The sequence below is a fragment of the Cervus elaphus genome, chromosome 9 (genome assembly GCF_910594005.1).
Source record: "Cervus elaphus chromosome 9, mCerEla1.1, whole genome shotgun sequence".
Lineage (NCBI taxonomy): Eukaryota > Metazoa > Chordata > Mammalia > Artiodactyla > Cervidae > Cervus > Cervus elaphus.
This window is the reverse complement of record NC_057823.1, coordinates 38,329,022-38,341,328: the sequence shown is the minus strand read 5'-3', so window position 1 is coordinate 38,341,328 and position 12,307 is coordinate 38,329,022.

Genomic DNA, 12,307 nt, shown 5'->3' with positions numbered 1-12,307 from the left:
TCTTTATCCCCCACATATGAGGCAGTTTAAACTCCTCAGTGGTTATTTTCAGCTATTAAGATGTCAGTATAAATCAGTTGAAAACTTCAGTCTTAATTCCCCCACCCCCAAGTTCAGGCTTGCCAGCTATGGGGAATGTTCTACATTTCTACTAATCTAGCCTGGGAGCAGGGAGAAAGGACTAGGGCAAAGAACACAAGTCATTTTACTTATTAGTTTGACTTTGAAATAGCCTTCTCATGCTCTTTCTCTGGTGAAAACTGGTTGACCACCATCAATGCCTTCATTGTGACTGTAATCCAAACACTTGCTTTCTTACTGGGTACTCATGCACCATTCTATGTCTGCAGATTTTTCTCACTGCACAGTTTCTCTAACTCCAATTAAACTTCTTTCTTTCCCTTTTTGGCTCCTAGCAATAGGTGACTCAATAGTTTTCAGCTCCTGGGATTCCCCTGCCTGGTGGACAAGACTCTTGGGAGTTTGGAAGGGAAGGTGTTAAGGAGACACTAGCAGATGACTTCTTTGGTGTTTTGTGATCAGTGTTGACCCCAGCTAAGAGTGCTGGCTGCTCCTCTGCCAGGTAGCAGTCTCACACAAACTTGCAGAGATGTGCCTGTGTGGTTGTGTGCAGGAGAATGATTCACCCTTCCATTTGCAAATGGAAACATCCCAAGGAAGATGGACTGAAAATGTCTGGGGCTTGGGATCTATCACATCTGACCCTCAGCCCTGGTTCTTCCACTTCCTATTTTCTTGGTATGTAAGTCCATCCTAGAGGAGATCAGTCCTGGGTGTTCATTGGAAGGACTGATGTTGAAGCTGAAACTACAATACTTTGGTCACCTGATACGAAGAACTTACTTGTTTGAAAAGACCCTGATGCTGGGAAAGATTGAGGGCAGGAGGAGAAGGGGACGACAGAGGATGAGATGGTTGGATGGCATCACCGACTCAATGGACATGGGTTTGGGTGGACTCCGGGAGTTGGTGATGGACAGGGAGGCCTGGCATGCTGCGGTTCATGAGGTCACAGAGTCGGACACGACTGAGTGACTGAACTGAACTGAATCTTTGGTAGACTACACAAACCCTCTGGTGATCAATTTCTTAAATTCCTTGACTGTAATGAGTAAGAAAGGCCAGGAATAAGGATTGATATAAGGATTCAAGGATGCATAGTATTCCAATTCCATTACAATGTCTGTAAGCTTCTCTCATCTCTTTGTTCATTCTACAAAAAGATGCGCAACCTAAGTTTTACCCTCTTCTTGTATTTTTTCTCTTCTCCTCTCCTTACTTTTCCTTCTTTTCTTTTCCCTCTATTCCTTCTTTCCTTCCTTCTCCCTCCCCTCATCTCTCTCCCTCTCCCTCATCTATTGTTGGAAAGTAGAAATAGAAAGGTGCTTAGGTATATGTATAAATGAAATGAATTGGGGGATGCCAGAGGTGGGAGTGAGAATATTGTGACACTATAATATTCAATTTTCTGACTTGATGGGCCCCAGACACAAAGTTTTCCATGCCTTGACATTAGTCAGGAGCTTTATGGTTTTCTTTCTTTGACAAAGTGTAATGATTGAGTAGGTGTGCAGAAAGAGGAGGTTTGTCTCATTTAACTTGTAAGGTTGTAACCTTAAGATCAAAGGACAGGGTGGCACAGGGTAAAGATTTATTTCAAGTGGGAAGAGTGTCAAATTCATATGAATAAATTCATGGACAGTCATACAAGTTTTCAAATACCTCTTGAAGTTTACAATTTCCCTGGTTATACACAATTCAGAATCCGTGTTCATTCACTTTAATATTATAAGAAGTGTATATGGAAAAAGTTTGAAAATGAAGGGTGAGATTAAATCCCCAGTGTTCTTAGAAGCACATTAAAACCTGTATGCTTTACCTTCAAATGCTTTTTTGACAGAAAAATCCAAGCTGGAAGTTATCCTAAGTTGCCAAAATAACTGTACAGGCAGTAAAGTTTAACATTGTTTCCCCTAAGGGAAAATGATGCTCAGTGGGTTTGATATAATTTTGTATTGAGAAATAAAGGAGGAGGCCGGGATGTGGGTGGGCAGAATGCAAAGAGTGAAGGGGGATGATAAAAAGAAGAGAGAATTAACACATAGCAGAAGCACTGAAGCTCTAACTTAAATACAAATACAAATGATTTTCAGACTGTTCTAGAATACAAGGGTGATAGTCATAATTGCCCAGCTGTTGTTTGGAGCAGCTGCACATAAGTGACTACACAAATAGGGAGTTTTTTTTGTCTTTTCTTATGTGACTCTGGGTAGTGTAGGAAATTACCCCTGAATGGAAGGAGGAAAAGAAATGTTCTTTGAAAAAGATTTAGATAAATCAAAGGAACAAGAGAATTGAGCTTCTTCTTGACATCATTTTGTTGAAATGTTGATTCAAAATGCAAATAATTAGACCCGTCTCGTTAACACTGTTTAGAATATTCAAAGTCTTAATTTTTTAGTAGCCTTAAGCCATGGACATTTTGAAGAAAATATTCAGTTGTAAGTGGTAATGTTTCCCTCCCGTGATCTAATGAAAAAAATGGAAATATAGTAAGATTGTCCCCCTTATATTCAAGGTAATCAGTCTGTACAGTTTTAAAAAATAAGATGAAACGGACAGAAGCTTTATTTAAAAACTGCAATGGAAATTGTAAAATAAGCCTCATACCTGAATTTTAGAGCTACATGGTTAACATATATCATGGACTAAATGTTGGGTGGAGGTATAATAATGTAGAACGCTGCTCTGGGGCAGAGAGCCTAACTTCTCTATTGTTTTAGCCTTTAAGATACCAGTCAGTGATGTTCTGAGGTCCTTTTCCACTGAGCTGCTTTTGGATTTTCTTCCTTATAATTTCCTCGAATTATTCAGTTGGAACCAAACCAATATGATTTTATTTCTTCTAGTATATTTCTGTTTCTAACTAGTAATTTCATACCAACTTAGAATTATTTCTATTTTTTTTCTTTTTTTCAATCTGCATATAATTTTGCTTCACTGATTGTTAAAACTTTTTTTAACTTTTATTGTGATTTAGGTTGCTTCTACTTCTATGCTGTTAAAACTACTGATATCTTTGCCATGAAACAAAGAATAATCTATTATTGAGCACTTTCTGTGTGATGGAAATGATGCTGTGCAGTTCTGTTATAGTTACCTCCATTAATCCTCCAAGAAACCTTGGGAATTTTTATTATGATTGCCCCTATTTTATAGATGATGAAACTGAGGAGCAGAGAAGCTAATGTGGGTACAGTTGTAGAGCTAGGGAGGTTGCATAAGTACGACTCAGACTCTCTTCTCCTCACCTGGTCCATGCTTAATATTGGCCTAAGATCCACTTTTTTCCTCCTCTCCTTGCTTCCTAGGTAATCACATTCTGGTTCTTGCCCTAAAATTAATTATGTGATTCTAAAATGTTTTTCCAGATCTGTCTTCTCTTGGAGTTCTAGCATCATACATGTACTTGCCTGATTGATAACATCTATTTGGATATGGGTTAGGTATCTCCCCGTAACTAAAGCAGAAGCATTGTTTACTAATTCCCCATAGCCCCTAAAGAACTTCTGTCTCTCATCTAAGACACAATCTTTCTTCCTCTTGTATAAGTCAAAGTTATCATTTTATTTTATCCCTGTCTTTTTCTCATCCCCATATCTAATAGATCAGCCAGCACTATCAATTTTGTTGCAATATATTCCAAACCCCCTCACGTTCTTCAACTTTGGTATTGCCACTGTAGACCAAGATTTCATTGTATTTCACTGGGCCTAGAGCAGGAATCCTCATATAGGTTGACCTCTAATGTGTCTAATATTCTTAGCACAGCAGGTAACAGTGATGATTCTAGAATGGAAATTACATTATTAAACATCTCTACAGCAAATTTTCAGTATAATTAGGATAAAATAAAAACTCTGTATTCATGACCTTCTGGTCTGATTATCCTTATCATTCAGATTTTAGCTTAAAGGACACTCAGGAATTACTGTTCCTGACCATTTAGGGTAAAAGTAGTTACCCTGTTACATGCAGATCACTATTTCCTGGTAAGTTTTCTTCTCATTTGCTTTCATTTTTTTTTTTTTTTGGTCGGTGTAATAGAGCTTCCATGAATCATGAGCCTCTTATCTTAATTATATCTGTACCTGTGTATACTGAATGAATATTTGTAAAAACACACACATCCAAACAGAAGAAAATTCATGTCATCACATTCTAAGTCAATCTTTTAATCAATATGCCCTATTGTGAACTATACATATCTTTGCATATTTTCTTGAAAATATAGTTCTAGATGTGGAATTGAAGCAGAAGGTAACTGCATTTTAAAATTTGGTGGTCATTTGAGAATTGTTTCTTAGAAACTTTTTTTTTTCATTTATTTTTATTAATTGGAGGCTAATTACTTTACAATATTGTAGTGGTTTTTGTTATACATTGACATGAATCAGCCATGGATTTACATGTTATTCCCCATCCCGATCCCCCCTCCCACCTCCCTCTCTTCCCGATCCCTCCTTAGAAACTTTTTATGAGTGCTTACCAACAGTGGATAAGACATTCCATCACTCTATTTTCCAATCAACCCTTGGAAATGTTAATTTTTTTTCCAATTTGTGCTAATCTGAAAGGTGAAAAAATGTATAAATTTGCATTATTTTATTAGCAGTTAAATTGGCCATCAATTTAGAAATTAAATTCTATCAACATTCCCACTTTTATGAATTCTCCATCATACTATAGTACCCATTTTTCTATGTTTCTTTTTACTATTGATGGGTGAGAGCCCTTGTATGTATTGCAAATTAAAAGTTTTAACCACTTTTAATTTTTACTTTGCCCTTATTGTATTGTTTTTGTGCTGTGTAGAAGTTTTAAATTTTGTAATGATATTTATAGTTTTTTTTCCTTAGGTCTAGAAAGCTTTCCCCAATACTCTTAACATAACAAATATATATTTTAATTTAAAGGCATAGTTTTCATGTTTAACATTATTATCTGCCTGAAATTTATTTTGGTATAAGATCTAAGGTAGAGAACTAGCGTCTTAAAATTTTTAAAATATAGTGAGTTTTTCCAGTATCAGTTTTTCTCCATCATCTTTTATTGACTCAGTTTTTTTTTTTCCGCATTCTGTACTCCCATGCCTACTTGGGTTTACTAACATATTCTTTAGTCCAGCATATTCCAAATGATGTTCTTTGGAAGGTAATTTTAGAAATTCTCATTAGAAAGGTTTCATGATCATGCAAGCTTGGGGAATTTAGTGCTATATAAGTTTAAACAGGCTCTATAGAGAAATACTCCTCAGGTTCTTTAATATGCTAAAGTTGCAAATCTCTAAGAGATGAATAAAGAAGGGAGTATTTTTGATGAATATTTGTCCACAGAAAACTTTTCAAGAAGAATTTCAGTTGCACATAAATTGAGAAACTTGATTTACTCTTTACTGATCTGTCTATGCACAGGCCAGTGTCACAATCTTTTAATTCATGTAACTTTGTATTTCATCATTTTATAGGGCATGTTTTTGCTCATTAGTGTTTTTTCAGAATATGAGAGATTTCTTATAGTGTTTGTGTACCTCTCATAGAATGAAAATTTTCTATATGCTTCTATAAATTTGACATTATCTGACTTTTCCTTCTCTTTTTTCTCTTTTACCATTTCCTTGTTTTTGCTTAAGTTTAGAGAAAGGAGGATCTCGGACAATAGTAAGATTTTCCAAAGACTAACCATGACTAATCTGAGATTAGTTCGGATAATTCTCATTAAGAAGAAATAAACCCCCCTGAGAGAGAAAGCAGCTAATTAATAAGAAATGAGCAGAGTAGGAAAATTTGACAATCACAATTCCCATTGAGTTCTTTTGTGCAGTATATTTCTTGAAATTTCCCCTAATTACTACGGTTGAGGCAAAGAAAACTAATGAGAGTAGTAAATCTGATTCAAAGAAAGATCACACAGTGCCTTCTGAAATTTGATTCCCAGTGTATTTTAGATTTTTCACTCTGGACGGCTATGGACTCTGTAATGTCATACTGCTTTCATGAAGATCTTTGAGTTATAGCCCCAGCTACTTTCTGTCCTTAATCATGCTAGATATACTAATGGAAAACCAGTGACAGTTCTAGTCAATGGAAAGAACATTGAATGTAGTCAGCAGAGCTGGATTCTAAGCTGTTACCATAGCCTGAGTGAGAAGGTGTGTGTGGGGGGAAGTAGCCATGAAAGGAGTTTTATCTCCCCTTGACACAGAGTCCTGTCTCTAGCAGTGTTAGACAAAATATATCTTCCGTTCTCTTCCTTTCCCGCTTCCAGACCGGTTCATGGGCATAACATTACCAAGAGTCTAGAACACACCTGTGTGGGCTGAGTGTTGGATATGCTGTGCTTACAGAGACAGAATTAATGCTGTGCGTGGCAAAGATACAAAGAAATCAGAAAATGAATTTGTGTGAGATCTCTATAGTGAAAAGGTAGAAGCCACTATGAAATTAGTTGCTTTGACAGCTCAGTTGATGTACTGATTATATTGATCAATTTGAGAGTAGTAAAATTGCTTTCAGAAAGTTTTTTTTTGAGTTGTTTGAGATTTTCTTTAGCTTTACTATTCTTAGATAGCATTTAAAATTAGTCTTATTTTTATTCAACTTCATTTTCTAAAGCAGGGAAACTGATACCTATTGCATAAGAATTTTATTTAAATATACCTAGTAAGATAAATATTTCCAGTGTGTTAGAGATAAGAATTTTGCTTCCCTGGTGGCTCAGATGGTAAAGAATCTGCCTGCAATGAGGGTGACCTGAGTTCCATCCCTGGTTTGGGAAGATGCCCTGGAGGAGGGCATGGCAACCCACTCCAGTATTCTTGCCTGGAAAATCCCCATGAACAAAGGATCGTGACAGGCTCAAAGAGTTCAACACGACTGAGTGACTACGCACACAGAGATGAGAACTGTAGCATAATTAGGTCATCTGCTTAAGAAAAGTCTATTTCATTGCCTCCTAATGGCATTTGAATTGTTAAATGTGTTTTGATGGGTCAGAAGGATTTTTAAAGAATTGACCTTTTATTAACATTTTAAGATTCTTGAAATTATTGGCAAAATCAAAATCTTTAGCCACATATAATGTCAAGTATTTTTTTCCCCTCTGTTTAAGTAAGTCTTTGCCTATGGTTCCATGTTTTGTTGTTGTTTTTAAGAACTGGAACTTTAGTCAGACTAATTTTTGCTTTTGATATAAGCAAGGGAAATTAATCAAGGGGCCACTAGCCTAATGAAAGAGAGAGGAAGAACCAAGAGAGGACAACTGAAAAGTGGCTGGATTTCTATAGACAGGAAAAAATACAAATGGCTAGTGATATTGACAAATCTCTGATTAATTGGGTGACCGATTTTCATATAATTTTCATGCATTTACTTTGAGGAAATATCACAGTGTTCTTAATATTGAACACAAGCTAAATTTACTTAGATATTACAGTGGATAAAGAGACACATTTTTAATTAAAAATATGAACTGTGTGAAAATAAGGAAGCCCTCTATGTAGAAATAATTTTTTGGTTTAATAGAATTCTGCCTGTTTGAAATGATTTAATTTAATACTCAAAATCAGTGTCATTTTACTTTGATAAAGTCAGTGTTAAAATAATATGAAAGGTCTAATTATCCCTTCCTTTGATTACACTGTTAGAATACTCAGAACACATCCTATTAAGAAACAGGAAGTACCGGAAATCCAACAGAGGGGCTGGTTTCTCTAAGATTGCAGGTCAGCGGGATTTTAATGTTCTGTGTGTATCCTGACATTGGAGGAATACAGGATTTCAAACTCTCACCTAACTTTCTTATCACAAAGAAATAGTTTAAGTATACTATTAATGCCTTTGGAAAAATATATATAACAGTGAAAGGGGAAGTGTTTTAATGGATAAAATGTTAAAAATTATACTTCACATCTTTCAATGTCTACTGACAGTTTTGTAAAATTCTCATCTCAATCATTCCATGCTCATTTCCTGATGAGAGCTTTTTTGTCTTGCTGTCCCCTTTATTGGTAGAGTCTTTGCTGCTCATCAATATTCATTTTTTTTTGAAAGTTTTCTCAGAGTCCCTGAGACCTTTCATGACCATTTTAACATATATTGCAATTTCCTGCCCCCCAGTATCTTTAGGAAGTAGAATCTGTCACATTCATCTTAGCAAGGAATAATCATAAGGTTTTATAATAGTATTAAAATATTTTCCAACATTAAAATAAATTGCAAAATGCTATTCATAGCAAATTTGCAATTTTTTTTTTTAATGTTTGCTTTTAGGCTTCTTGCTTTAAATCCAGAAATTCATTCATTTATTTGCAATTTGATATACATTTTCAGACTATATATCTTGTATAAATCACTATTGTAGATATTGAGAACATAGTGGTAAACGGAAGGACTTCTATATTCTTATTTATATGGAGAGATAAATAAGTAAGCAAATGAAAATTGCTATAGCTTATGACAAGGTCTGTGAAAGGAAGGAGATAAGCAGAATAATAGATCATAAGCAGGCAGGGGACTTTTTTTCCCTCCATTTTATAGATAAGAACATAGGGAGGGGCAGAGAATAATTAACCACATGTTGATGGCTCCTTGCCAGCTGGGATTAGCCCAGGACGATTGGAGTTTAAACCCATGTGTGTTCCTTTACTAGATGCTACTGCTAAAGAAAATTCATTAAATATATATTTCAGTGGCACTAAATTACTATCTGTGGAATTTGAGCTGAGCACTTTTTTAACCTTTAAGCTACTATTTAAAAAAAATCATCATTTATGTTTTTAGCTCATGGAACAATGTATCAATAAAACAGAAGACAGAGGCCAGAAAGAAGCATATAATGAAATTTTGGCATACAGCAGAGATGCCTTTGCAAAGTAATGGCAAAAAGACTATTCATTAAACAGCACTGAGACAACTAGTTATTCATATAAAAAAAAAAAACTCACTCCTATCTGACATTATACACAAATGTAAATTACATAAGGAGTAAGGACAGAAATTTGAAAAACATAACTATAAAATATTAAAACATGACTTTCATTCTAATATTAGGGTAGCAAGGTATTCTTCAGTCACAAAAACACAATGATAAAATAAAATATTAATAGTGTGCTTACATCAAATTTTTAATAAAAAATTTAAGCCAAGAGCTGGAGAATATATTTGTAAAAAAAGTACTACTAAATAAAGAGGTAGAATCCAAAATTGATGAAGAATTTACACAAACTAAGCAAAGTAGGGAAAACTTACTGAAAAATGGGCAAAGGGTATGAATAGGCTGTTACAGAAGAAATATGAAGGACTGGTTAACATCCACAAATAAGCTCAACCTCACCAGTACTCAGGGAAGTACAAATTTAACCAGAGTGAGATGTGGTTTGATCCATAAGATTGGTAAATAAATGACTGACAATATCAAGATTGATAAGAGCATGAAGAAACAGTAAGTCTATCTGTTGTATATTATGTCAAAGAAGGTATGAATTCAGTAATAATTTTGGAGAGCCATTTGATAACTTTTTGTAAAACTGAGCAAGAATCAGCAATGACTGAACAATGGCTATTTTACATCTAGACCTAGGGGAAAGTCTTGGATATTTTTCAGCATTGTGTGCAATGGAAAAAATTAGAAACAAAATCCTATTAGTACAGGAGTGGATAAATAAATTGTCATTTGTTTGCATAATGGATAGCCAGCTTCCATGTACTGACATGCATTAATTTCAAAACATAACTTTTAGGGAAAAAAGCAAGTTGTAGTATGATACCATGTATGTAAATAAAGGAACCCTCTATATATGGTTATTAGATACACACATTTGCTGAAAAAATGTGAAATAGACATATAAACCTGAACTTGAAGAGACGGTTCTAGGAATGGAGAAGACTACAAAGATGCTCACTTATATCTGGAAAACTATCTTAAAAAATCTAAAGTTAAGATGGTAAAATATTAACAGTTGTTAAATATGCATGGTGAGTAAGTAGATGTTCTATTTTTGTACTTGTCTGTACATTTGAAATCTTTTATAACAAAAATATTTCATGATACCTAAGCCTCCCTAATATCACACAGTCGTGGCATTGTCATTTAGTATTTTATTTCTATAAATGGTACTTGTTTTTTCTCATTCGGTCATGTAATGGTGCTATAAATGTAATTTTTTGCTTAAAGAAAAGTTTAAAATGTATGTATGTATATATATTCATATATTCAAAATGACTTTTATTTAGTAAAGATATCTATAGTGGTTTCTTTTTAAAGACTATTGAGGCTATTGTAGCCATGATTGGCTAAGATACAGTTGCAAGACAACTGCAAAAATTGATGATGACTATGACTATTTTCCCTGCAGAGGTGTGAAGTTCTTTGATGAAAGTCTTCTTTCACTGTTCTCATGGGCAGTGCTGCCAATGTAGAGGTTAAGGTGTGCAGGTCATACACTAGCTAGATAGCCACAGCTAGTCTTGAAAACAGTGATGGGGAATAGTAGAGTCACTTTCCCTGCGTTTGCCATGCCTCCTCACCACTTATGGTCAGCCTGCTCTCCCCCGTGTTCACCATTTTGCAATAGCTGGTGTGTTGATGCTAACCGAATATCAACTCTTTCGTTGGCTTTCAAGGCTCCATATGAGCTGGCTTTGCTTCATCCTTCAGCGTCATCTGCTGCTGCTGCTCACAGCTCCCCCCTGTACCCCAACCTGCGTTACTCCCCCATTCCCGGGCTTGTGTTACTCCCCCTGCTAAGTGCCCTTCTGCTGTCTCCTCCTTCCTTTGGCCAAGTCACATTATCTTTCAAGAACAGTCCTAGACATTATCTTCTACGTTCATTCATTTTAAACACGGAATTTATGGGAGTATGGTTGATTTACAATGTTGTGTTAGTTTCAGATGTGCAGCAGATGATTTAGTTATTCATATACATGTATCTACTCTTTTTCAGATTCTTTTTCTATATAGGTTATTACAGAATACTGAGTACAGTTCCCTGGGCTATGCAGTGGGTCTTGTTGTTTCTCTGTCATATATAGAGTAGTGTGTGTATGCTCCTGATTTATCCCTCCCCCAAACCATATTTTCCCTTTGGTCACCATACATTTGTTTTTGAAGTCTGTGAGTCTGTTTCTGTTTTATAAATCAGTTCTTTATATATTTTTTAAATTAGATTCCACATATGAGTGATACCTTAAGATATTTGTCTATCTTACTTCACTCAGTATAATAATCTCTAGGTTCAACCATGTTGCTGCAGATGGCATTATTTCGTTCTTGAGTTTTTATGGATGAGTAACATTACATTGTCTGTGTGTGCATGTGTGTGTGTGTATATACATATATAGGTATGTATATGTGTGTATATGCATACACACACACACACACACACACCACATTTTCTTTATCCATTTCTCTGTCAGTGGACATTTATGTTGCGTCCATGTTTTAGCAATTGTAAATAATGCTTCTATAAGCATTGGCATGCATGTATCTTTTCAAATTATGATTTTCTTCAGCACATTTACTTTTAACCCTACATTGAGCCTGCTTTGCAGGTTGTCCTTAGGGCAGCAGCAAAACATCAAGAAGGTACTGACTATGTGTTTTTATATAAGCCAACTAGACTCTATAGAGAAAATGTCACTGAAATTTCCAAGTTGAGGGTGGTATGGAAGGGAAGAAATGCATTTCATGCACTGATAATTAGCAGAGAGAACCCCAGAGCCTGAAGTTTCTCTATGGATAGACATAAGAAATACCACTAATTACATAGACAGAGGGCTTCCCAGGTGGCGCGAGTGGTAAAGAACCTGCCTACGAATATAGGACACACAAGAGATGCAGGTTCAATCCCTGGGTTGGAAAGATTCCCTGGAGGAGGAAATGGCAACCAACTCCAGTATTCTTGCTTGGAGAATCCCGTGGACAGAGGAGCCTGGTGGGCTACAGTCCATAGCGTTGCAAAGAGCTGGACACGACTGCATGGCTAACAGTTTCGTTTCAGAGATTTCACTGGCTTCAGTTTACCTGTTTGAAAAGACCCTATTGAGAATTTTGACACAAGGAAACATAAATGAACAAATTAGGCAAGAAAACTGTACTTTGTCTTCTGAACTATTTCAAGTTCAGAATGTGTAGTACAAAATGGGGAGTTATAAACTTCTTTCAAGTGGCCTAGTTATGGATGATCATCCTTTTAGAATCCACAGAGCTCTCTTTATTGCAGGCAAGC